Source organism: Aegilops tauschii, chromosome 5, assembly GCF_002575655.3.
Source record: "Aegilops tauschii subsp. strangulata cultivar AL8/78 chromosome 5, Aet v6.0, whole genome shotgun sequence".
Taxonomy (NCBI): domain Eukaryota; kingdom Viridiplantae; phylum Streptophyta; class Magnoliopsida; order Poales; family Poaceae; genus Aegilops; species Aegilops tauschii.
This window is the reverse complement of record NC_053039.3, coordinates 301,662,662-301,690,611: the sequence shown is the minus strand read 5'-3', so window position 1 is coordinate 301,690,611 and position 27,950 is coordinate 301,662,662. Positions and strand designations below refer to the sequence as shown.

The 27,950-nt window shown below is 43.4% G+C and overlaps 1 long non-coding RNA gene and 1 other non-coding gene across 2 annotated transcripts; both read left to right on the top strand.

Annotated features, from left to right (window-relative positions):
- Window positions 1-1,831: 1,831 nt before the first annotated feature.
- On the top strand, window positions 1,832-3,537 carry LOC109787250 (uncharacterized). Its single transcript, XR_012184707.1, has 3 exons — window positions 1,832-2,251; window positions 2,903-3,044; window positions 3,143-3,537. It is a non-coding gene; the product is annotated as an uncharacterized protein (transcript).
- An 11,267-nt stretch (window positions 3,538-14,804) lies between these two features.
- On the top strand, window positions 14,805-16,543 carry LOC120963949 (uncharacterized). Its single transcript, XR_005755634.3, has 2 exons — window positions 14,805-15,529; window positions 16,209-16,543. It is a non-coding gene; the product is annotated as an uncharacterized lncRNA (long non-coding RNA).
- Window positions 16,544-27,950: the final 11,407 nt, after the last annotated feature.

Sequence of the window (27,950 nt, the reverse complement as noted above, 5' to 3'; positions counted from 1 at the left end):
ATTGCCGTATTACAAGTTTATTATTTTTCATGGAAACTTGGTCACATATAATGACACAATGCGAAGGTTTTCCAATTTTTTTGATTTTTTTTGAATTTTTTATGCCCGTTTCAAAATGCGGTCAAAACGGCGGGCTTGACCGCTCCTAGCTAGTGGTTGAATCTTGGAAATTTTTTGATGTTTCTCTGATTAAATAGATATTTATGTACCTAGAAACGATTTTTTGAAAAAATAAATGGCAAACTATGAGGCAAGTACAGTTCAAATTTGACCCGCTTCCTACTGAATCAGCAGAAATTTGTCTTTTTCACCAGAGATGGATCAAAGCTTTTGACACCTGACCATTTTGTCGATTGTGCAGTAAATATGTTCTAGTATTTTAGAAAATTAATTTTGTCCAATTTTGCAACAAATATATGGTAGGTCCTTCACAAAAAGAACTCATTTCGGGCACTCGGAAAATGGAAAATGAATTTTCCGTGCAAAGAAAATGAAAACTCCCTTTGGGAACATTGTTTAGAATTTCAAGATGCACCCTTGTGCACAATATGAGATCATTTGAACAAACTATGCCATGAATGTGGCCATAAATTTGATCATTTGGCTTGAAAGTCATGAATCTTCACGCATGATAGCTCATTTCTGAGAACACTTTTTTAAAATAATTGCCGTATTAGAAGTTTATTATTTTCCTGGAAACTTGGTCACATATAATGACACAATGCGAAGGTTTCCCAATTTTTTGATTTTTTTTTGAAATTTTTATGCCCGTTTCAAAATGCGGTCAAAACTGCGGGCTTGGACGTTCCTAGTTAGTGGTTGAATATTGGAAAACTTTTGATGTTTCTCTGATTAAATAGATACTTTTGTACCTAGAAATGTTTTTTTGGAAAAAATAAAGAGCAAACTATGAGGCAGCTGCAGTTCAAATTTGACCCGCTTCCTACTGAATCGGCAGGAATTTGTCTTTTTCACCAGAGGTGGATCAAAACTTTTGACACTCAACCATTTTGTCAATTGTGCATTAAATATGGCCTAGTATTTTAAAAAATTCATTTGTTACAATTTTGCAACAAATATACAGTAGGTCCTTCACAAAAAAACTCGTTTTGGGCACTCAAAAAATGGAAAATGAAATTTCCGTCCAAAGAAAATGAAAACTTCCTTAGACAATATTGTTTGCCATTCCAAGATGCACCCTTGTGCATAATATTAGATCATTTGAACAAACTATGAGGCAGCTGTAGTTAAAATTTGACTCGCTTCCTAGTGAATCGACGAAAATCCCACCTAGTATGAAAGTACCTCTAGTTATTCGAAGGAACCATACTTAAACGTTGTCATAAAAAGAGAAGGGAACTTACCGCCGGGCGTCGTGGTGCTGCGTTGGAGCTCCCCGACGCTGCAATGGAGCTTCGCCGGACACCGTGGTGCTGCGTTGGAGCTCTTGGCGCGCCGTTGAGAGCCGCAATGGAGCTTCGTGGGGATGTCATCGGTGCTGCGTTGAAGTTTTTTCATGCTCAGTGCTGTCACCAATGCGCAGATCGAGCGCCTAGCTAGGCGGCTGATTTCTAGACAAAATCATCTGACTGAATCGTAGCAGCCACCTATTGTTAATCGATTGCGACCAATTTAGATGGTCATAACATCATCAAATCCTGTACTTAGTTCTGATTGGTCTACGAGCATGTCACGCGGATCAAACATTAAAGACCGTCAGATACTCTCAGATCCAACGGCCCACACCCTCTCACCCACCCACCGGGAGCTCCTCTCTCCTTGTCCCGTCCTCTCTCTCCCCCGCGGGCAAACCCTAGCGCTCCCCGATCCAGACTCCTCCCCTCCCCCCGCCGCCACCCACCTCCACCACCCACCCCTCTCCTCGCCGCCACCCACCTCCCCTCCCCACCCCAGATCCTCTCCCCACTCCCAGATCCAACTTGCCACCGTAGAACGAGGAGATCGCGACCAAGATCTTCGGGACGCGGTTGTCGTCGTCGCGGACCGCTCCTCCGCTGACCCGCGCAAGTTCCCCGGTGCTAAGGTACCTCGAGGAGTTCGCGCGGCGGTTCGACCCCCTCGGGCTGGTCCGGTTCGGGACGGAGGTGGTGAGCGTCCACCGCAGCAGGGACGACGACGCGGGCTGGAGGGTGAGGCTCGCCTGCGCTGGCAGCGAGCTGGAGGAGGAAGTTTGACGCCGTGGTCGTCTGTAGTGGGCACTTCGCCGAGCCGTGTGTGGCCGCCATCACAGGTAATTACTCAGTCCGATCTATCCCCACTGATGGCTAGCACTAGCAGTAGGCAGTTGGCCAGTAGCTATTTCCGATCGATCCGATTCTTTTTGGCATCTTGCAAGGGAGGCTGGATGGGTTGTTAGCAGCAAGGATCCATAGCAGGCAGGGGAAACATTATGATTAGTAGTTGACTGATTATACTACTATTGTGTTTGGGTGCCTGATTGACTGATTGCCCACCGTTGAAAATTTTGTTTATATATATAAAAATCTTGAAGGTGCCACAAACTGCCAATAATGATGCTGATTATTCTCCAGTGAATGTGAATGAGAATGTATCGTTTGTCTAGAGATGGAGTCTGTGGAGATAGAGTTCATTAGTTTTTGGTGTATTCGTCTAGAGTTCATTTAGCAAAGTTCAGAAACGCAAACAACATCAGTTCATTAGTTACACTAAGCATTTGCCTGCCTAAGTTGTATTTAGACCAAAATTTGCTAATAGACACCCCCTTCACAGATCTGCTATTTTTTGGCGTGCACATAATATGAATGTCTTAACAGTTTCCAGCAGTTGTGTTGTTGGTGTATAGTTAGGTGCAATCTTCTGCCCTGAAATCATCACGAAATGCCTTTGTTGGAGCTCACCTATGGCCCTGTTTGTCCTGCAGGTTAGTGAGCAGCATCAGGAGGACGAGCTTCCTCACTCCGCCCCGGATCTGCGGCTGCCCCCCGCTGGCCATGGACTCCGCCCTAGGGTTTCTGCCGCCGCCGCCGGAGAGGGGAGGAGTGTAGAAGGACCAGAGCGAGATGGTACGTGCGCTGTCCTCTCGATCCTTTTCTCGATCTGATCCATACTCGGCCTTTGTTATTAATCGTGTGGCTGATGGTCTGATGCGATGGTTTGGCAGGCCGGACGGCTCCTCGGGCAGCTCCTCGTCATGGGCAGCGCCGTTGTCGGCAGGGCCGTGGTGCAGGCCTACCGCCAGACCATCGTCAGTGAGTGCCCTTGCTGTCCAAAACTCGATGGAATTTTGCAGCTATTCCTAGAACATGTTGTAGTGTCCCTTGCTGTCAAAAACTCGGTGGTGGTGATAGGATTTGTTTTTGGCTTGATGGGCATAGTCTGCACTCTGGAATGCTACACCATTGAAGTGTAAAGGAATTGTGCAAAAAAAATTGTTGTCTTCCATTTTACCGGTGTCTATTCTTGTCATGTATAATTGTCATTTAGTACTGAAGGATGCAGGCAGGGAATTCTATTGTTTGATTAAATGAATCAAAACCTGAAGGAGATCTAGATTAACAGTAGAATCACATAGTTGTAATTACCCGAGTTGAGGTACTTGAGATTTCTCTCCCCACTACACTGTCTCACCCATTCCCCTTCACAAATTTCCTCACAATCAAATCGATGTTGCAGCTGCAGGTGTTCCTTGATGCTACATATGTCAGTTTCTTTTGGTAAACTTGAAACTGACATCAAAATCAATTCCTTTATAGAGTGCGTTGCTTGTATCTATGTAGCGACCATACCTCAAACAGTCTGATCTACCGTGCACCAGTGTCATCCCTGGATCAGTAATGCTGACACGCACAGTATTTCGAGGATTTATAACAGAGTATCAATCACACACTTATTACATCGAGTACCTCAAGAGAGAAATAAGTATGACAAATATGGCTTAAGGCCATCTAAAACAATAACAGCGGAAGACTTGGAAGATAAGTGAGTCCATCAACTCCAACGGCATTACTGAGTATAAGACCACGACCTAAGGCACCTTACTCGTCGTCTGAAAAGTCTGCAACATGAAACGTTGCAGCCCGAAAACGGGTCAGCACATGGAATATGCTGGCAATGTAACACATAGAGAATAATGAACAGAATAATGCTATACTACATGCATATATGGCTGGTAGAAGGCTCTATGGTTACAGTTTTGCGAAAAGCCAATTTTTCCCTACTGTAAAGGAATAAATTTTATTTAACTATCATGGTGGTTGTTAAACATTGAGAATGGTTGACAGCATTCTCAATCCCAAATAAGTATCATTATCAAAACCCAACGAAATTAATTAAAGTAACATGATGAGATTCACATGAAAATCCAGATACTAGATACTCAAGATGTCCATAACCGGGGACACGGCTAACCATGATTAGTTTATACACTCTGCAGAGGTTTGTGCACTTTTCCCCACAAGACTTGATCTCCTCCGTTAAATTTCTCGTACTACATGGTGTTTGAGAAAACGGATGATCGAGACACAGTCTTTCAGAAGCGTTACCACCTTACGATGGGTAGATCGTACTACCTACATCCCCTACATCTGCTAGTCTACCACTGTAAGAGTTCACACGACCTACTCAACTATGCTAGAGCCCATAATAGCTTGTGGCTGCACACGGAAATTTCTAGCATGAATAATCTCATGATCCCTTTGAGCCTGGGTGGCGGTCCAAAAGAAAAACAGGCAATCCTGGAATACCCACGTATCTCAATCCACCCAGATGTGTGTTTTAGTTGCCACCTTAAGTTTAACCATTAATTAACAATCTCACATCTGTCATGGTAACACTCAAACGCAATCCACGTCTACTAGCATAGCATAACGATATAAGCAAACGTAGAAGTAACTCCCAAGGGTTTGATAATAAACAGGGCAATAGGTACTACCTCATCTACTTCCCAGAACCCATAATTTAATTAGATCCTAATCATGCAATGTTTGAGGGTTGATCTAATGCAATAAAACTGGGTAGTAAAAGCGGTATGATCAAAGTGTTACTTGCCTTGCTGATCATCCGTGAAACCTAGAGATTCGAAGTAGCAAGCGGCGCACTCCGGGTACTCTATCGCAAACAAACAAGCATGCAGTAAGCACTCAACTAATGCACAGATAAAACTCAAATAAAAAATCTAACCAGAAAGTTCAACTTAAGAACTCCGGTTTGCAAAAAGAATCAAATCAAACGAAGCAACGAAAGTCAAACGGCGAAAGAAACAAGCTTCGTTTACTAATCTGGATCTAAGTCAAATTTTACAGTAGCAAAAACTTGTTTGAGTTGGTTAAACGGAAAGAAAATTTCGAGACGAAACTCTAGGCGCTTGAATCGCCTGATTCCGATAAACGAGCGAAAAGTTAAACTAAAACGAAAAACAGATCGGAAATTGCGATCGGGAAAAATCGCGGAAAATCCGACGAAAAAGAAAACTGATGAACAGTTAATCGAACGGACGCTCGTTAACAACAACTAAACGGTGAACAAGTTCGTTAAAACGAACGGACCGGCGAACGTTCACTAACTAACTAAACCAAAAAATAAACCGATCTATAAAAAATAAACCTAGAGTTTCAAAATAAACCGAATCGGTTTTCCGGCGAAAACCGGCGCGGCGGCTACCTCGGTCCGGCGGGATTCCGGCGGGGTCGAGCGGGGCTCTGGCGGGCTTCGGGAGAGGGCGGCGAGGGGCGGGTGCGGCGGCGGGGTCGACGGGGCGGCGGGGTTCGGCGTCGGGGCGGCGGCTTCCCGCGGCGGCGGCGTCGAGCTTCTCCGGCGGCTCGGTCGGGGCTTCGGGCGGCGGCGGCTCCGGTCGGGGTGGCGGGGAACGGGGCGGCGGCGACGGTATATATAGGTGGGGGGGAGGTGGCTTGGGGGAGGGGGCGACCTCGGGGAGGAGTCCCGGTCAGACTCGGATCCGGCGGCGGCGGCGTCCTCGCAGACTCCAGGTGGGAGACGGCGACGCGGGCATGGGCCGGCCTGGCTCGGCTGGGCCTCGGCCCAGTCGGGCGCGGGATCTCTTTTTTTTAGATAACTCCGCCGAAACTAAAAAAATCCTAGAAAAATAAATGAAAATCTAAAAATGCCAAAATAAATTTTTACCGTCTAATTAAAATAATTAGAACGAGATGAACATTTTCTTGGCCCTAAAATGCAATTTTGAAAACGTGCAATTTTTCTAATGCAAATAAAATCCGATAAAATCAAATATTTGATTTTTAATATTTTTCCTCCAATATTTCAATTATTTTAGAGAAGTCATATTTTCTCCTCTCATATATTTTAATATGAAATATTTTTCAGAGAGAAAAATAATTAAAACCAAAAATCCTCGTTTCATTATTTGATAAAAATCAAATATGAAAACCGGGAAAAATCCCCAACTCTCTCCTAGGGTCCTTGAGTTGCTTAGGATTTCAAGGATTGTGAACGAGAAAGCAATAAAATATGATATGCATGATGATCTAATGTATAACATTCCAAATTGAAAATTTGGGATGTTACAAACCTGCCCCCTTAAGATGAATCTCGCCCTCGAGATTCGGGTTGGCTAGAAAATAGGTGAGAGTGGTCCTTCCGTAGATCTTCCTCTCGCTCCCAGGTGGCTTCGTCCTTGGTATGGTGACTCCACTGAACTTTGCAAAACTTGATAACCTTGCTGCGGGTGACTCGGCTGGCATACTCAAGAATCTTAACTGGTTTCTTCTCATAGGTCAAGTCACTATCCAGCTGAATCGCTTCCAATGGCACCGTATCTCTCAGTGGTATCTCAGCCATCTCTGCGTGGCACTTCTTCAACTGGGAAACGTGAAACACATCATGAACTCCTGACAATCCTTCCGGCAATTCCAGCTTGTAAGCAACTTCTCCCATACGCTCCAAAACTTTGTATGGTCCTACAAAACGTGGCGCTAACTTTCCCTTAACTCCAAAGCGCTTCACTCCTCGAAGTGGTGATACTCGTAGGTAAACTCTGTCTCCGACTTTGTAAACTGTCTCCTTGCGTTTAGAATCCGCATAACTCTTCTGCCTGGACTGGGCTACCTTGAGCCTATCGCGAATCAACTTCACTTTCTGTTCAGACTCTTTAATCAAATCTGGTCCAAACAACTGGCGGTCTCCAACTTCGTCCCATAACAATGGTGTTCTACACCTCCTTCCGTATAAAGCTTCGAAAAGGGCCATCTTCAAACTGGATTGATAACTGTTGTTGTAAGAAAACTCTGCATACGGCAAATTGTCGTCCCAACTAGATCCATAATCTAGCACACAAGCTCTCAGCATATCTTCCAAAATCTGATTGACTCTCTCGGTCTGTCCGTCTGTCTGTGGGTGAAAGGCTGTACTGAACTCTAGCCTGGTACCCAAAGTTTCATGTAACTGATTCCAAAACCTTGAAGTAAACTGGGTTCCTCTATTTGATACAATGGTCCTCGGAACTCCATGCAGACATACGATCCTAGTCATGTATATCTTTGCCAACTTAGCACTGCTGTAAGTGGTCTTCACTGGGATGAAATGAGCTACTTTCGTTAAACGATCGACTACAACCCATATTGAGTCATAGCCTGAACGAGTCCTTGGCAATCCAGTGATAAAATCCATTCCTAACTTGTCCCACTTCCATTCGGGTATCGGCAATGGCTGTAGCAGTCCTGCTGGCTTCTGATGCTCTGCCTTCACTCTCTGACATACATCACAAACTGCTACATACTCCGCAATATCTTTCTTCATTCTGGTCCACCAGAAAGTATCCTTCAAATCCAAATACATCTTGGTATTTCCTGGGTGAATCGAATACGGTGGCCTCTTGTAGAATCAACCTCCTAATCTCGGGGTCGTTAGGCACATAAACGCGGTCCTCAAACCATAAGGTATCGTGCTCGTCCTCACGAAATCCCTTGGCCTTTCCTTTGCTCATGTTCTCCTTTATCTTGGCAATCTCCTTGTCAGTCTTCTGAGCTTCCCTGATCTTATCTATCAGAGTAGATTGAATTTCTAATGCTGCTACATAGCCTCTCGGAACTATCTCCAAACATAGCTCGCGAAGATCCTCGGCTAATTCTTTCGGTAACTCTCCGGTCATGAGTGTGTTGACATGGCTCTTGCGGCTCAACGCGTCTGCTACTACGTTAGCCTTTCCGGGGTGATAATGCAATCTCATATCATAATTCTTTATGAGCTCCAACCATCTCCTTTGCCTGAGATTCAACTCCTTTTGCGTGAAAATGTACTTCAAACTCTTGTGGTCCGTGTACACCTCACAGTGATTTCCGATGAGAAAATGTCTCCATGTCTTCAACGCATGCACTACGGCTGCTAACTCCAAATCATGTGTGGCATAATTCTTCTCATGGGGTTTAAGTTGTCGTGAAGCACATGAAACAACTCTTCCCTCCTGCATTAGCACTGCTCCAAGTCCTCGACGTGAAGCGTCCCAGTAAACTTCATAATCCTTGCGCTGATCTGGCAGAATCAACACTGGTGATGTAACCAAACGTTTCTTCAACTCCTGAAAACTAGCTTCACATTCCTCAGTCCAATTGAACTTGGTGTCTTTCTTCAACAACTCCGTCATGGGTTTTGCAATCTTTGAGAAATTCTCAATGAATCTCCGGTAGTATCCTGCGAGTCCAAGAAAACTCCGGATTTCTCCAACTGACGTGGGTGATTCCCAGCTTGTTACTGTGTCAACTTTGGTGGGGTCTACTGCTATTCCTTCTCCGGGTATAACGTGTCCGAGGAATCCAACTTCTTTCAGCCAAAACTCACATTTGCTGAACTTGGCGTATAACCGATGTTCTCTGTGCTTCTCAAGTACCAAACGCAAATGCTCCTTATGCTCCTCTTCGTTCTTTGAGTAGACCAAAATGTCATCAATGAACACTACGACGAACTTATCCAAAAACTCCATAAACACTTTGTTCATCAGGTTCATGGAATAGGCAGGGGCGTTAGTCAGACCAAATGACATAACGGTATACTCATATAGCCCATACCTGGTGGTAAAAGCCGTCTTAGGTATATCCTGCTCTCGAATCTTCAACTGATGGTATCCCGATCGCAAATCGATCTTGAAAAATACCTTAGCTCCTTGCAATCGGTCAAACAAATCATTGATCATCGGCAGTGGGTACTTGTTCTTGATGGTCACTTCATTCAGTCCTCGATAATCAACAACCATCCTTAACGATCCATCCTTCTTCTCCACTAGAAGCACTGGCGATCCCCAAGGTGAAGAACTTGGGCGAATATAGCCTTTATCCAGTAACTCCTTAATCTGCTTCTTAATCTCCTCCAAATCTTTTGCGGGCATTCTGTACGGTCTCTTAGATATTGGCCCTGTGCCTGGCAAAAGCTCAATCAAAAACTCAATGTCTCTATCCGGTGGCATGCCTGGCAACTCTTCTGGAAATACATCCGGGTAATCCTTCACCACTGGTACTTCCTCCTGTACAACTCCTGATAAGGAATTTACTTGAGTCCTCTTCTGCACATGCCGGGATACATACTTAATCCTTCTTCCTTCTGGGGTGGTAAGCAAAATCGACTTACTGGCGCACTCAATGTTCCCTCCATACTTCGATAACCAATCCATGCCTAATATCACATCCAATCCTTGCGATTCCAGTACTATTAGGTCCGAGGGAAACACGTAGTTACCAATCCTTAATGGTAACCGATCACACCATAAACTAGCCATATACTCTGCTCCTGGCGAGGTTACTAACATGGGTGACCTAAGGGCTTGGGTTGGCAGTTTATAATTATCCACAAATCCCCTTGATATGTATGAATGTGATGCACCAGTATCAAAAAGAACGAGTGCAGTAAATGACTTAACCAAAAACTTACCTATTACTGCATCTGGCTGAGCTTCAACCTCCTCCACGCTAACATGGTTCACATGTCCTTTATTGAAAGGGTTCGGCTTCTTCCCAGAGCTTTCATTGCCATTTCCATTTTTAGCTTCGGGACATTCATTAGCATAATGCCCAGTCTTCTGGCACTTGTAGCAAGTGACTTGACTCAGATCTCTCTTAACTGGGGTAGATGGGTTATTACGGTTCTGTCCGTTGCTTCCTCCATTCCCATTACCATTCTTGGGTCCACTATGGTTGTGCGAACCTCCTGCTCCATGGGTATGCTGAAAAGATCCTCCCGAATTTGGGGTAAAACGTGGCTTCTGATGAGCTCCAGAATTGTACTTCCCTTGTCCATACTTCCTCTTGCGGCTTTCAATCTGCTGCTGCTTCCCTTCAATCATGAGAGCTCTATCTACCAACTCCTGGTAGTTGTTGAAGGTTGCTACCATCAACTACATACTCAGCTCATCATTCAGTCCTTCCAGAAACTTCTCCTGCTTGGCTGCATCTGTAGCAATGTCATCTGGAGCATAACGTGCTAACTTACTAAAGTCCTCCACATACTGGCCTACGGTGCGTCCTCCTTGGCGTAGGTTGCGAAACTCACGCTTCTTCATAGCCATAGCTCCTGCTGAAACATGGGAAGTATGGAAAGCTTGCTGAAACTGGTCCCATGTGACAGTGTCAATAGGGTGTGTGGCTGTGTAATTTTCCCACCATGATGCTGCGGGTCCATCAAGCTGATGTGCGGCAAAACGCACTCTCTCCGCATCTGTGCATCCTGCAGTGGTCAACTCCCTTCCAACTTTGCGGAGCCAATCATCTGCAACAATCGGCTCGGTGCTGCTGGAAAACACCGGCGATTCAGTCTCAAGAAACGGGTTAAGTGATCAACAAGTGGTGGTGGTGGGTTGTTGTTGTTGTTGTTGTTGTTGCCTTGGTTCTATACTAACACTTGCATCAGGGCATTCTGCTGCTGAATCAACTGAGTGATCTCCGGTGGGAAAACAAATCCGGTGTCGCGTCTCGGAGGCATCTGATAGGTTTAGAAAATATGAGAATTTAGAATAGAATGAGGTCTAGAGAGAAAACACTACCCATATGCTCATGAGACAAACACAATCAATATCACTCAATCAATTCAAACAAGGCATACAATCGATCTAACTATCATTACAAAGTGCTCGGACTATACTATATACATGGGGGAATACTAATACTGATTATGGTGGTCTACTAGAAATTTTGATCGGTCGAAGACTCCATGATATCTGCTCCAGCTTCATCAACAAAATCCTCTTCACTGGGGTCTGAGTCGGTGTCGTCGATGATGATGTAGTTATCCGGGCAAACGCAATCATCATCTTCTCCTCCTGGTGCTGGGTCTCCCATGAATACTCCGATCTTCTTTATCAGGTCGTCATTCTTCTCCACCAGTGCGACGATTTCCTCCATATAATCCTCGCGTGTAGCCTTGAGTTCTTCCTCCAACTCCGTGATCTTGGTCAATGCCTTCTTCAGATCTATCATGTCTGCGCACATCTGGTTCTCCTGGCGACGAATGTGTTGGTTTTGCTCCTGGATGAAAGCTGCAATTGATCCATCCTTCTTGGTGCTGATCATCTCCCATTGCTCATCTCGGCGTCCACAAATCTGATAAATAGTATCCTTAAGCTCCCTGTGGTAGACTTCTCCAATGCGTCCCATAGTGATGTGGGCTGCCATGCTCTTCCCTAAACTCCAGGTTGGTGCATCAAAGGAAAACTCTATAGGCTCAGTGACTGGCGTAAACGTCCTTCCTGGAACTTGAACTTGAGTCTTCCAGTGCTCCTCTTCTGGTAGTGTGGCGTTGTAGGTCCTGGTGAAGCTTGGTATTCCGATGTTCAGGTGCTTAGTGACTTCCTTCAAGTGTCGTCCAAAAGGTGTATCTTCATCCGGTTGCATGAACTTGTTCCTTGCATCCGCCATTCCTAAAAGAGTAGAAAATGGAGAGGAGTCAGAATTGAGAAGAGAGTAGTGTTCTAGGGTTTAAGCTTAGTGGTCGTGTCCTACAGTCAGCGTGTGCTCTGATACCACCTTGTAGCGACCAGACCTCAAACAGTCTGATCTACCGTGCACCAGTGTCATCCTGGATCAGTAATGCTGACACGCACAGTACTTGGAGGATTTATAACAGAGTAGCAATCACACACTTATTACATCGAATATCTCAAGAGAGAAATAAGTATGAAAAATATGGCTTAAGGCCATCTAAAACGATAACAGCGGAAGACTTGGAAGATAAGTGAGTCCATCAACTCCAACGGCATCACTGAGTATAAGACCACGACCTAAGGCACCTTACTCGTCGTCTGAAAAGTCTGCAACATGAAACGTTGCAGCCCGAAAACGGGTCAGCACATGGAATATGCTGGCAATGTAACACATAGAGAGTAATGAACAGAATAATGCTATACTACATGCATATATGGCTGGTAGAAGGCTCTATGGTTACAGTTTTGCGAAAAGCCAATTTTTCCCTACTGCAAAGGAATAAATTTTATTTAACTATCATGGTGGTTGTTAAACATTGAGAATGGTTGACAGCATTCTCAATCCCAAATAAGTATCATTATCAAAACCCAACAAAATTAATTAAAGTAACATGATGAGATTCACATGAAAATCCAGATACTAGATACTCAAGATGTCCATAACCGGGGACACGGCTAACCATGATTAGTTTATACACTCTGCAGAGGTTTGTGCACTTTTCCCCACAAGACTCGATCTCCTTCGTTAGATTTCTCGCACTACATGGTGTTTGAGAAACGGATGACCGAGACACAGTCTTTCAGAAGCGTTAGCACCTTACGATGGGTAGACCGTACCACCTACATCCCCTACATCTGCTAGTCTACCACTGTAAGAGTTCACACGACCTACTCAACTATGCTAGAGCCCATAATAGCTTGTGGCTGCACACGGAAGTTTCTAGCATGAATAATCTCATGATCCCTTTGAGCCTGGGTGGCGGTCCAAAAGAAAAACAGGCAATCCTGGAATATCCAGGTACCTCAATCCACCCAGATGTGTGTTTTAGTTGCCACCTTAAGTTTAACCATTAATTAACAATCTCACATCTGTCATGGTAACACTCAAACCCAATCCACGTCTACTAGCATAGCATAACAATATAAGCAAACGTAGAAGTAACTCCCAAGGGTTTGATAATAAACAGGGCAATAGGTACTACCTCATCTACTTCCCAAAACCCACAATTTAATTAGATCCTAATCATGCAATGTTTGAGGGTTGATCTAATGCAATAAAACTGGGTAGTAAAAGCGGTATGATCAAAGTGTTACTTGCCTTGCTGATGATCCGTGAAACCTAGAGATTCGAAGTAGCAAGCGGCACACTCCGGGTACTCTATCGCAAACAAACAAGCATACAGTAAGCACTCAACTAATGCACAGGTAAAACTCAAATAAAAGATCTAACCAGAAAGTTCAACTTAAGAACTCCGGTTTGCAAAAAGAATCAAATCAAACGAAGCAACGAAAGTCAAACGGCGAAAGAAACAAGCTTCGTTTACTAATCTGGATCTAAGTCAAATTTTACAGTAGCAAAAACTTGTTTGAGTTGGTTAAATGGAAAGAAAATTTCGAGACGAAACTCTAGGCGCTTGAATCGCCTGATTCCGATAAACGAGCGAAAAGTTAAACTAAAACGAAAAACAGATCGGAAATCGCGATCGGGAAAAATCGCGGAAAATCCGACGAAAAAGAAAACTGACGAACAGTTAATCGAACGGACGTTCGTTAACAGCAACTAATTGGTGTACACGTTCGTTAAAACGAACGGACCGGCGAACGTTCACTAACTAACTAAACCAAAAAAACCGATCTATAAAAAAAATAAACCTAGGGTTTCAAAATAAACCGAATCGGTTTTCCGGCGAAAACTGGCGCGGCGGCTACGTCGGTCCGGCGGGGTCGGGCGGGGCTCCGGCGGGCTTCGGGAGAGGGCGGCGAGGGGCGGGTGAGGCGGCGGGGTCGATGGGGCGTCGGGCGGCGGGGTTCGGCGTCGGGGCGGCGGCTTCCCGCGGCGGCGGCGTCGAGCTTCTCCGGCGGCTCGGTCGGGGCTTCGGGCGGCGGCGGCTCCGGTCGGGGTGGCGGGGAACGGGGCAGCGGCGGCGGTATATATAGGTGGGGGGAGGTGGCTTGGGGGAGGGGGCGACCTCGGGGAGGAGTCCCGGTCGGACTCGCATCCGGCGGCGGCGGCGTCCTCGCGGACTCCAGGTGGGAGACAGCGACGCGGGCATGGGCCGGCCTGGCTCGGCTGGGCCTCGGCCCAGTCGGGCGCGGGATCTCTTTTTTTTTAGATAACTCCGCCGAACTAAAAAAATCCTAGAAAAATAAATAAAAATCTAAAAATGCCAAAATAAATTTTCACCGTCTAATTAAAATAATTAGAACGAGATGAACATTTTCTTGGCCCTAAAATGCAATTTTGAAAACGTGTACTTTTTCTAATGCAAATAAAATTGCAAATAAAAATCCGATAAAATCAAATATTTGATTTTTAATATTTTTCCTCCAATATTTCAATTATTTTAGAGAAGTCATATTTTCTCCTCTCATATATTTTAATATGAAATATTTTTCGGAGAGAAAAATAATTAAAACCAAAAATCCTCGTTTCATTATTTGATAAAAATCAAATATGAAAACCGGGATTAATCCCCAACTCTCTCCTAGGGTCCTTGAGTTGCTTAGGATTTCAAGGATTGCGAGCGAGAAAGCAATAAAATATGATATGCATGATGATCTAATGTATAACATTCCAAATTGAAAATTTGGGATGTTACAATCTACTAGCTGGTTCTGTTGCTTACTGCTTGTTGACTCTGGTTAAGTACTAGTGGTATTGCTGCTGGCTAGATGGGAATTGCTGAATGATTGCCAAAGCCCTGTTAGTTCTTTGGTTGTAACAACTAAATTTGTGTTTTTCTTTTGGTAAACTGACATATCAAAAGTAGTGATTCATTTCAGTTGTGATCTGTGCCATGTGATTGTGCTTTTGTAGCAATGTAATTTTGCAGAATCCACTTGATTCTGGTGCAGAATTCAATGTTGTCCAATCGCCTGGGCTTATTTCCTGCTGTGGTTATCGTCAATAAGAGCAACCCAATGGTTTGCTTGCCATGTCTGGTTCTTATTTTGGTAGTAGTTTGCTTTGCTTATCCAGTAGTATCAGTCAATTGGCCAGCCTGGAGCAGCTTGGTGTTTTACATGATGGTGTTAACTGTGAAAATGCAAGTGTGAGAAAATTAGACCAACTGTCCATTTCTTGCCTGAATGCATTATTTAAACGAGATGATGTGCTAGAGACATGCTACTATATTGCCTTGCTATAAACAAGATGGTGTTTACTATATTGTCTTTCATGCACATTTGGTGTATTATCTTCTGACCTTCAAGAACTATCTTCACTGTCTCTCCCCGCTGCATTGTCTCACTCGTTCTCCTTCTATTTACTCTGGGCAGGCATGATGTACATCTGGTGGTCGTCAAGTCAAGGAACCTCCTCTTCTTGCTGCGGCAGTCCTCCTCCCGCTGCTCTGCTCTGCTCAACAGCTAGCGTCCATGGCTAAAACAAAGGTAAGACTCTAGCCGGTCAGTGTGTTGAGCCATGGTGGTCTGTTTGTGGGGGTCATCAACATTGGTATAGGTTAGCATGTTCCCTTCAATCAGTGCACGGTGATGAAACACTTCATTTGATGATGACGACTGGTTCCAGATCTGCACCTCTTGTTTGTTAATTTGGCTCATGTATGTTGTCGTGTCTGCGAAAGATGCAACCTGAGTGCTTTTCTTGTCCTTAAGTTTAATAAACGAGGAACAACATTCAGATCGTGCTCCATGGCGTCATCAGCTGTTGTGTTTGTAATGTTTGAGTCTGCTCCATCATCGATCTGTAGGCCTACTTGACAGTCATAAAGTTGCATTATTTAGCCACTGGTAGGGTAGGATATGCCCCAATGTGGTCAGTACAGGAACCAGGGTCCCCTAATTGCTAGCAAAACTTGTGTAATGAGCTCTTGTTACCTTCTACTGATTTTTAGTCTTGTTTTTTTAGTACTTCTGTATTGGTATTCAGAAATAAAATTCATATGTTTCTGTATATGTTCTTTTAGATAAGTATGTCAATACATAACTAGTAATGTAAATGGTGTGACACAGTTCTTAATAAAAATGCAAATAACTTGTCAATGTCAATCTCATGTATCAGGGTCCTGTTCTTGTAAACCTTATGTAAAGCTAAAATTCTTGTGTGCAGGGCGACTAGTGATGCGGCACAGCAAGCAGTAGCAGGCACCCGAAGCAGCAGCAGCAGGGGGAGGGGGTCTCTCGAACGTCGCTACTGTCACTGATTGATGATGGATGATCTCTCTCCCTCTCTTGCAAGCGTCTATAAATGCTGGTAGAAATAGAAATGGTAGCTATAGTCCCATGTTGTTGTAGTCCCATGTAGTTCCTTCTCTCGGACTGCCCTTTGTTGCTTCATTTCTATGTTAATTCAGTCTCTGTCAAATGTATCCACTATCTATTATCGTGGCTGTGTAATGAATCCTTTTGTGTTGAAAGAAATAAAATGGTTTGGATACATTTGTACATGTTGAGATGTCAAGCTTCTAAATGTATGTTGTGGAGGCCCAAAATAGATTGGACTGTAAAAGGGCCGAGGCCCAAAAAAGAAATGAATTATAGAAGGCAATATCCTAGAAAATAAAATGGGCCAGGCCCATGTAGCTAGTGAAAATTAACAAGAAAAAAATACATTAAATGGGCTAAATTGTTGGGCTCGGCCCATATAGACATCTAATCGGACCGGGCTGAATCTTATCAACGACCTTTTCAATTGGTCGCAATTTCGCCACATCAGATTGCCACGTCGGATCCGACGTGGCCTGGGCAGAGAGGTAGCGACCAAAACAGAAGGTCATAGAATCAATGACCTTTTGTTTTGGTCGTGGAATTCTACGACCTTCTCACAGAGAAGGTCGTTAATTTCTGTTTACGACTGCCAGCTTTTGACAATCTGTTTTTGGTCAAAAAAAGGTCGCAAATGAAAATCAATAACCTTTCAGTGACCAATAGTGAGGGTCGCAAGTTGACATATTTCTTGTAGTGAAGCCCCTATCTTTTTCTGTGTCCGATTAAAACTTTGAACCCATAAATATCACATGAGTGTTAGCAATTGTGAAAGATTAAATGATAGTTGAGTCTGTGGAGTTTGCTGAATCAAAGCTCTTACATAGACCCTTCCCGAAAATAAGATGAATTGCAATTGTGTGATGACTAAGAACACGGTTTGTTAGTTTTCAAGAACGTTTATGATCTATACTTTAACATGTGAATAACTTGTTACTTGATCATGAGAAGTTTCATGAGTTGAGCTACTGTTATGATATATAATGATGCTAGTAAAAGTGATTGGAACTATCATTGATCAAACTTATGCACTTGCTAGCATTCACACTTCATAAATTATTTCTTTTATCATTTACCTACTCGAGGACGAGCAGGAATTAAGCTTGGGGATGCTGATACGTCTCCAACGTATCTATAATTTATGAAGTATTCATGCCATGTTTACAATAGTTTTATATGATTTTGGTATGATTTGACTAGAACTAACCCAGACTGACGTTGTTTTCAGCAGAACTACCGTGGTGTTGTTTTTGTGCAGAAATAAAAGTTCTCGGAATGCGATGAAAATCAACGGAGAAATTTTCTGGAAAATATAAAAAATACTGGAACGAAGAGTTACCGGAGGGGAGGCCCGTGGGCCCCATGAGGGTGGAGAGCGCACCCACCACCATAGGGCGCGCCCCTGTGCCTCGTGGACTTCCCGTGGGGCCCCCTGACTTGTTCTCGACGCCAACCTCTCCTATAAATACCCAAACCTCCAGAAAATAACCTAGATCAGAAGTTCCGCCGCCGCAAGCCTCTGTAGCCACGAGAAATCAATCTAGGCCCTCTCTGGCACCCTGCCGGAGGGGGGCATCATCACCGGAGGCCATGTAGGAGGATCCCGGAAGGGCCATCATCACCATGAAGGCCAAGATCTAGAGGGAGAACCTCTCCCCATCCAAGGGGGAGGCCATGGAGGAGGAAGCACAACGGGGAGAACCTCTCCTCCTCTCTCTCGGTGGCGTCGGAGTGCCATCGGGAGGGGAATCATCGTCGCGGCAATCGTCTTCATCAACATCACCATCATCATCACCATCCTCATCTCTTTTACGCGGTCCACTCTCCGGCACCCTGATGTAATCCCTACTTGAACATGGTGCCTTAGGCTACATATTATGATCCAATGATGTGTTGCCATCCTATGATGTTTTGAGTAGATATCATTTGTCTTTGGGTTGATTGATGATCTAGATTGGTATGAGTTGTATGTTTTATTTTGGTGCTATCATATTGTGCCCTCCGTGTCGCGCAAGCGTGAGGGATTCCCCTTGTAGGGTGTTGCAATACGTTCATGATTCGCTTATAGTGGGTTGCTTGAGTGATAGAAGCATAAACCCGAGTAAGGGGGTTGTTGCGTATGGGATAAAGGGGACTTGATATGTTAATGCTATGGTTGGGTTTTACCTTAATGATCTTTAGTAGTTGCGGATGCTTACTGGAGTTCCAATCATAAGTGCATATGATCCAAGAAGAGAAAGTATGTTAGCTTATGCCTCTCCCTCATATGAAATTGCAATGACGACTACCGGTCTTGTTAACGATTGCCTAGGATAATTCCGCACACCGACCCATCATTATTCCACACTCGCTATTTATAATATTTAGTAATATATTCTAACTTTATGATAACAGCACCAACTTTTATATTTTAGCTCTCCGATACCATGCAAAGTTATCCTCTTCATACCCACAACGTAGTTTTATTTCTCGTTTCTAGTTGGAAGCAGACGTTCGGTGTACGTAGAGTCGTATCAGTGGCAGATAGGACTTGAGAGAATATTGATCTTACCTTTAGCTCCTTGTGGGTTCGACACTCCATACTTATCACTTCCACCTTTGGGAATTGCTATGATGATTTCCTGCACTTTGGGATTATCAGCGCGCCGCCATAGAACATGGTCGCCGGAGTTACTCTGGCGACGCCGCCGACGTGGCTGGCCTGGGGCCACCCCTTGGTCGCTGCCAGCGGGCCCTACGGGCCCCGTTGACTTGGTTGACCCAGTCAACATGCTGACTGGGCAGCCTAGTTTCACTGACAGGCGGGGCCCTTCCTTTAATCAACGTTTTAATAATTAAAACTTATTTTGTTAAACTAATTAGCCACTGACAGGTGGGGCCTACTAGCTAAATAACTTAGTTTAGTTAAATTAACCACTGCTAATTAGTCCAATCACTCACCAGTGGGACCCACTGGACCCACTTTGACTAATTAGCGAGTATGTTGACTTGCTGACGTCATCCCCATGTCATGTTGACATCATATACCCCTTTTCTGTTAATTCTGTTAAGTTAAATAATTTTGAAACGCCTTTTAATCTTTAGAAATTCATAGGAAATAATCGGTAACTCCGATGAAAATGTTTTCTACATGAAAGTTGCTCAGAAAAATCCAACGAATCCAAATACGCGGTCCGTTCACCTGTCACATGCCTCTAACTAGCTGAACATGGAACATTCCCCCTCCGGTCATCTGTTTGACACAGGTCCGGAACCGGGAAAACATTCCCGGTTGATTTTCCCCCTCCACCTATATCATGTAGCCATACGTTAGGTCACACCCGGCACAGCGTATTTCCATGTTATGCTTTGTGATGCTATGTTTGCTTTATATTTATTATTTCTTCCCCCTCTTCTCTTCGGTAGACCCCGAGACCGATTTCGCCCCTGTGATCGACTAGGTCACCGATGACACTTCTCCCTTTTTAGCAGAGCTTCCAGGCAAGCCCCCCTTTTGATCATCCCGATATCGCCCATTCCATTATCTCATGCTTGCATTAGATTTTGCTACAGTATTTGATTGCTCCTATTCTGATGCATAGCCTGTTTTTGTACCTATTGTTGCACCTTACCTACTTATCCTAAACTTCTTAGTATAGGTTGGTTAGTGATCCATTAGTGACCCCCACCTTGTCCTTGTTGCCCCTGCTTCATCATCGAAGACCCGATCAACGGAATGGAAGACCAGGCCCCGGCACCGCATATCACTTTCCCCTTAGTTGCTCGACACTACTGGGTTACTATCGAGTGCCGAGGGCGAGACCTCATCAGCTCTTCTGATGTTAACCCTGTAGTGTAGCTATTCGGTCGTGGTCATCGAGGGTGATTCCGCCTTAACCACTTCCGATACGACTCTGTCATGCAACCCCTCAAGTGTGAACCTCGAGGGTGGTTCCTCTTACGTTCACCTTGATAATTACATCAAGTGGAATCCATTGAGGGTGGTTCCTCAGGGTTCCCCTTGGCGTTAGACACACAGTTACTATGGTTACTATGACTTTACCCTGAACCAGGTTACTAAAGACAGGTCGGCCCTAAGGGGTACCCGCGCGAGCTTAATTGCGAGTGATGTGGAGTCGGGTTGACCTAGAAGGTGCCCGCGAGATAATTACGAGGCGTGGTCGGGCATTCTTAGCCCTTGCCGCAAGTCCTCGAGACGGGGCGACGGGGTCACATCGATCGTGAGTCTCTGCTCGTTACCGCGTGCTCCTAATCCACTACGATTTGGATATTTGATCCGAGGGGCCTCTAGCCTGATAGCACTAACCATCACGTGGGCATAGTATGGGCGTTCTGCGTCGTATGCATCAGCCGAAGCTTAATGGACGTCAGCGACTGAGCGGCGCGCGCCGGGTTGGACTGCATAAGCACCTGCCTTTTTAATGAGGTAGCTAGGTCTGCTCACCGGCCACCCTTGCAACGTGCAGGAGTTCCCGGGGCGATGGCCCAAGACCCCTGGGGCATAGGTTTAGTCCGGCGTGCTGACCTCTCTATTAAGCCTAGGTCGGGTTGCGGCGTATTATTTGGCCGAGGCCAGGCATGACCCAGTAAAGTGTGTCCGGCCGGAGTTAATCGAGCGTGGTGGGTAAGTTGGTGCACCCCTGCAGGGAAGAAAACATCTATCGATAGCCTGTCCTACGGTAACGAACACTCGGAGTTGTATCCCGATCGATACAACTAGAACTGGATACTTGAGGTGATAACTGGATAGTATGGCTCTGGGATTGCTTTCTCGCAGGGAGTCGAGAAAGGATCTCTGGCCGAGGTTGATAACACTACTGCTACTTTACTTTATGCTATTCTGTACTCTTCTGAATGCTGCAAGATGCTTGGAGCTGCTTGAAGATGCTAGTCTTCGATAGGCTAGGCTTTCCCCTTCTCTTCTGGCATTCTGCAGTCCAGTCCACAGATACAGCCCATTTCATTGATACCAATGCATATGTAGTGTAGATCCTTGCTTGCGAGTACTTTGGATGAGTACTCACGGTTGCTTTGCTCCCCCTTTTCCCCTTTCTTATTCTTTCCGGTTGATGCAACCAGATGTCGGAGCCCAGGAGCCGGATGCCACCGTCGATGCCTACTACTACGTGGAGACCGCCGACGACCAGGAGTAGTTAGGAGGCTCCCAGGCAGGAGGCCTTGCCTTTTCGATCGTAGATGCTTTTGTGCTGGCCTTCTTAAGGCAAACTTGTCTAACTTATGTCTGTACTCAGATATTGTTGCTTCTGCTAACTCTTGTGTATTCGAGCCCTCGAGGCCCCTGGCTTGTAATATAAAGCTTGAATTATTTTAATTTGTGTCTAGAGTTGTGTTGTGATGTCTTCCCGTGAGTCCTTGATCTTGATCGTACACATTTGCATGTATGATTAGTGTACGATTGAATCGAGGGCGTCACATCTTCTTTGTCCAACATCAACTTTTTAGCATGTCATATTTTAATGAGTGCTCACAATCATAAAAGATGTCCAAGATAGTATATTTATATGTGAAAACCTCTCTTTCTTTATTACTTCCTATTAATTGCAACTATGACCAAAACTATGTTTGTCAACTCTCAACAACTTTTATTCATCGTACTCTTTTATATGTGAAGTCATTACTCTCCATAAGATCAATATGAACTATTTATTTCTTTTTATCCTTTCCTTTTACTATTATTCCCTCGAGATCATAACAAGATAACCAAGCTCTCGACTCAAAACTAGTCTTTATTATATATAGCTCACGGACTCGATTACATAGAAGGATCATAAAACAAAACTCAAAACTAGATCATACTAAAACTCTATTCTACTAGATCAAGATATAACCAAAAGGATCGAACTAAGAAAAAGGTAAAGATAGAAGTGTGATGGTGATACGATACCGGGGCACCTCCCCCAAGCTTGGCAGTTGCCAAGGGGAGTGCCCATACCCATGTAATTATGTATCTTTCTTCGGAGGTGGTGATGATGGAGTTGTTGATGATGTAGGCTTGTCGTCCATCTTCCAAGGCATAGGCTCACCATCATAGAAGGATGATCGAGTCTCCGGGATCCTCAAATCTGCAGCCAAACTCATCCTTTTGAATCTATATTCATACTCACAGTTTTGGTTTTGCAGGTCATAGATCTGGGCCTGGAGGTGCTTGATTTTCTCGTGAAGATTGAAGATGGTTTCCCCAATGTTCTTGGCATCTAGCTTGTGGTTGTTGGTGAACTCCCCGATCATCATGTGGTTGGTGTCGAGTCCTCGTTCCACCATCTCCTGGCACTTGAAAACTTCTTGCTCCATTGCTTCGAGTCTTGTCTCCGTGCTTCCGCTCCTCCTTGGTCCCTCAACATCACGGATGTGCAGCAACCCCTCACGCATCTCAATGGTTTGAGGGTGTTGCATCACCTCCGCGAGGTAGGGGTTGATGACCTTCTCGAAGAACTTGTCCTTGGGGGCACTTGAGGACGTCATGGTGATTTAAATCTGTCAGAAAAATAGCTCGAAACAAAAACACGGGATATTCGCGTGGTACGGTGGTCAAAACCTTCGGGAGATTTTTACTAACCAAAAGAAGTGTCGTGCAAGAAAACGGAGTCCGGAGAGCACACGAGGTGCCCACGAGGCAGGGGGCGCGCCCTCCACCCTCGTTGATGCCTCGTGTCCTTTTCGGACTACTTCTTATTTTTCCTATTTTCTTAAATATTCCAAAATGGAGAAAAATTGCTATTAGAACTATTTTGGAGTCGGTTTACTTACCGTACCACATACCTATTCCTTTTCGGAGTCTGAAACGTTCTGGAAAGTATCCCTTATGTACTCCTCCGGGGTTACGGTATCAATAACATTAGTTTCAACATTTATGGGATTACCTGAGATATAATGTTTGATTTTTTTGACCGTTCACCACCTTCGGATTTGTGCCTTTGAAGTTGTTGATTTTTATGGCACCGAAACGATAGACCTCCTCGATAATGTAAGGACTTTCCCATTTAGAGAGGATTTTTCCTGCAAAAAATCTTAAACGAGAGTTGTATAGCAAAACATAATCACCTACGTTAAACTCACGCTTTTGTATCCTTTTGTCATGCCATCTTTTAACTTTTTCTTTAAACAGTTTGGCATTCTCATAGGCTTGGGTTCTCCACTCATTAAGTGAGCTAATGTCAAATAGTCTCTTCTCACCGGCAAGTTTGAAATCATAATTGAGCTCTTTAATGGCCCAATATGCCTTATGTTCTAATTCGAGAGGTAAGTGACATGCTTTTCCATAAACCATTTTATACGGAGACATGCCCATAGGATTTTTATATGCAGTTCTATAGGCCCATAATGCATCATCAAGTTTCTTGGACCAATTCTTTCTAGATCTATTAACAGTCTTTTGCAAAATTAATTTAATCTCTCTATTACTCAGTTCTACTTGACCACTAGACTGTGGGTGGTATGGAGATGCAATTCTATGATTAACGTCATACTTAGCAAGCATCTTACGAAAAGCACCATGAATAAAATGTGAAACACCATCAGTCATTAAGTATCTAGGGACTCCAAACCTCGGAAAAATAACTTCTTTAAGCATCTTAATAGAGGTGTTATGATCAGCACTACTAGTTGGAATAGCTTCTACCCACTTAGTAATGTAATCAACAGCAACTAAAATATGTGTATACCCATTAGAGGAAGGAAACGGTCCCATATAATCAAAGCCCCAAACATCAAATGCTTCAATAACAAGTGAATAGTTCATAGGCATTTCTTGACGTCTACTAATATTACCAATTCTTTGACATTCATCACAAGACAAGACAAACTTACGGGCGTCCTTGAATAGAGTAGGCCAATAAAAATCGGATTGGAATACCTTATGTGCAGTTCTATCTCCAGCGTGGTGTCCTCCATAAGCCTCGGAGTGACACTTGCGTAGGATCTGTTCCTGTTCATCCTCAGGTACACAACGTCTAATAACACCATCTACTCCTTCTTTATAAAGGTGTGGGTCATCCTTCTTTACAAAGCCAAGGAAACTTCTTATACCTTTATAATATCTTCATTTAATAGCAGAATGACCAGTGTGAACAGTTACTTTAGAATCAACAATGTAAGGTCTGAACTTATCACAAGCAAATACAACTGCTAAAAATTATTTTTCAGTAGTAGCATAATTTCTCTGGGCACTGTCTAGAGTTTTACTAGCATATTGGATAACATTTAATTTCTTATCAACTCTTTGTCCTAGAACAGCACCTACAGCATAATCACTAGCATCACACATAATTTCAAAGGGTAAATTCCAATCAGGTGGCTGAACAATAGGTGCAGAAATCAAGGCTTTCTTAAGTATTTCAAATGCCAACGTCTAATAACACCATCTACTCCTTCTTTATAAAGCCAAGGAAACTTCTTATACCTTTAATGTCCTTAGGACACGGCATCTTTTCAATAGCATCAACTTTAGCTTTATCGACTTCAATACCTCTTTCAGAAATTTTATGCCCCAAGACAATACCTTCATTAACCATAAAGTGGCACTTCTCCCAATTCAAGAGAAGATTAGTTTCTTCACATCTCTGCAAAACTCGATCAAGGTTGCTTAAGCAATCATCAAAAGAAGTTCCATATACGGAAAAAACATCCATGAAAACCTCAACAATCTTTTCACAAAAGTCATAGAATATAGCAGTCATACATCTTTGAAAGGTAGCAGATGCATTACATAAACCAAGAGGCATACGTCTATAAGCAAAGATACCGAAAGGGCAAGTAAAAGTGGTCTTTTCTTGATCCTCTTTTGACACAGGAATTTGAGAGAAACCAGAATAACCGTCTAGAAAGCAAAAATGTGTATGTTTGGATAATCTTTCTAGCATTTGATCAATAAAAGGTAAAGGGTAATGATCCTTTTTACTAGCTTTATTTAGTTTGCGGAAATCAGTTACCATTCTATAACATGTAACAATTCTTTGTGGGATCAATTCATCTTTATCATTAGGAACAACAGTAATACCTCCCTTCTTAGGGACACAATGGACCGGACTTACCCACTGACTATCAGCAACGGGATATATTATACCTGCCTCCAGAAGCTTTAGTATTTCTTTCCTTACCACTTCTTTCATCTTAGGATTTAACCTTCGTTGGTGATCAATAACCGGTTTAGCGTCTTTCTCCAATTTTATTTTGTGCTGGCATAGAGTGGGACTAATGCCCTTAAGATCATCAAGAGTATATCCAATAGCAGCTCGGTGCTTCTTCAGAGTTTTTAGTAATTTCTCTTCTTCCTGCTCTGAAAGGTTAGCACTAATAATAACGTGATATATCTTCTTTTCATCAAGATAAGCATATTTAAGAGTATCTGGTAATGGTTTAAGCTCAAACATGGGATCACCCTTGGGTGGAGGAGGATGCCCTAGAATTTCAACAGGCAAATTGTGTTTCAAAATAGGTCCCTGTTTAAAGAATACTTCATCTATTTCCCTTCTTTCATTCATAAACATATCATTTTCATGGTCTAGCAAATATTGCTCTAAAGGATCGTTAGGAGGCACGGCAATAGAAGCAAGACCAATAATTTCATATTTACTAGGCAATTCTTTATCATGGGGTTGTCTAGGAAATTTAGCAAAATTAAAATCATGGGACATATCCCCTAAACCAATAGTAACAACATCCTTTTTGCAATCTATCTTAGCATTAACAGTATTCAAGAAGGGTCTACCAAATATAATGGGGCAAAAGTCATCTCGTGAGGAACCAAGAACAAGAAAATTAGTAGGATATTTAACTTTCCTGCACAAGACTTCAACATCTCTAACAATACCAACTGGTGAAATAGTATCTCTATTGGCAAGCTTAATAGTAACATCAATACCTTCTATCTCAGCAAGTGCAATATCATGCATAATTTCCTCATATAAGGAATGAGGTATTACACTCGCACTAGCACCCATATCACATAAGCCATGATAACAATGATCTCCTATTTTAACAGAAATAATAGGCATGCCTACAACAGGTCTATGTTTATTTTTAGTATCGGGTCTAGCAATTCTAGCAGCTTCATCACAGAAGTAAATAACATGCCCATCAATATTATCGACCAAGAGATCTTTAACCATAGCAATACTAGGTTCAACTTTAATTTGCTCAGGGGGTGTAGGTGTTCTAGTATTACTCTTACGAACCACAATTGAAGCTTTAGCATGATCTTTTATTCTAGCAGGGAAAGGTGGTTTCTCAATATAAGTTGTAGGAACAATAGGATCAACATTATAAGTGATAGTCTTTTCTTCAACTTTAATAGGTTCAACTACTTTTACTTCAATGGGGGGATGATATTTAAACCACTTCTCCTTAGGGAGATCAACATGAGTAGCAAAGGATTCACAGAAAGAAGCTACTATCTCAGAGTCAAGTCCATATTTAGTGCTAAATGCACGAAAAGCATCGGTATCCATAAAAGATTTAACACAATCAAACTTAGGTGTTATACCTGACTCCTTACCTTCATCGAGTTCCCAATCTTCAGAGTTGCGTTTAATTCTTTCCAATAAATCCCATTTGAATTCAATAGTCTTCATCATAAAAGAACCAGTACAAGAAGTATCAGGCATGGAGCGATTATTGAGAGAAAGCCGAGCATAAATTTTTTTAATAATAATTTCTCTTGAGAGCTCATTATTAGGGCATGAATATAACATTGACATAAGCCTCCCCCAAGCTTGAGCGATACTTTCTCCTTTGCGAGGCCAAAAACTATATATATAATTACGATCACGATGAACCAGATGCATAGGATAAAACTTCTGATGAAATTCCAATTTCAATCGGTTGTAGTTCCATGATCCAATATCATCGCATAGCCTAAACCATGTCAATGCCTTTCCCTTCAAAGATAAAGGGAAGACCTTCTTCTTGATAACATCCTCGGGCATACCTGCCGCTTAAATAATCCACAAACTTCATCCACATAGATTAGGTGCAAATCGGGATGTAATGTTCCATCTCCTGTAAAAGGATTAGCTAGCAGTTTCTCTATCATACCCGAAGGAATTTCAAAGTAAACATTTTCAGTAGGTTCAGTAGGTTGAGGAGAAACTCTTTGCTCTACTGGTTGGGGTGAAGATACCCCGAACAAGCCCCTCAAAGGATTATTTTCCATAGTAACAAGTGACAGTAAATTTCAGCACACTATATAAATTTTTCCTTACCAAATTCCACTTACCAAAGGCGCTTCACTCCCCGGCAACGGTGCCAGAAAAGAGTCTTGATGACCCACAAGTATAGGGGATCTATCGTAGTCCTTTCGATAAGTAAGAGTGTCGAACCCAACGAGGAGCAGAAGGAAATGACAAGTAGTTTTCAGTAAGGTATTCTCTGAAAGCACTGAAATTATCGGTAACAGATAGTTTTGTGATAAGGTAATTTGTAACGTGTAACAAGTAACAAAAGTAAACAAGGTGCAGCAAGGTGACCCAATCCTTTTTGTAGCAAAGGACAAGCCTGGACAAACTCTTATATAAAGGAAAGCACTCACGAGGACACATGGGAATTATCGTCAAGCTAGTTTTCATCATGC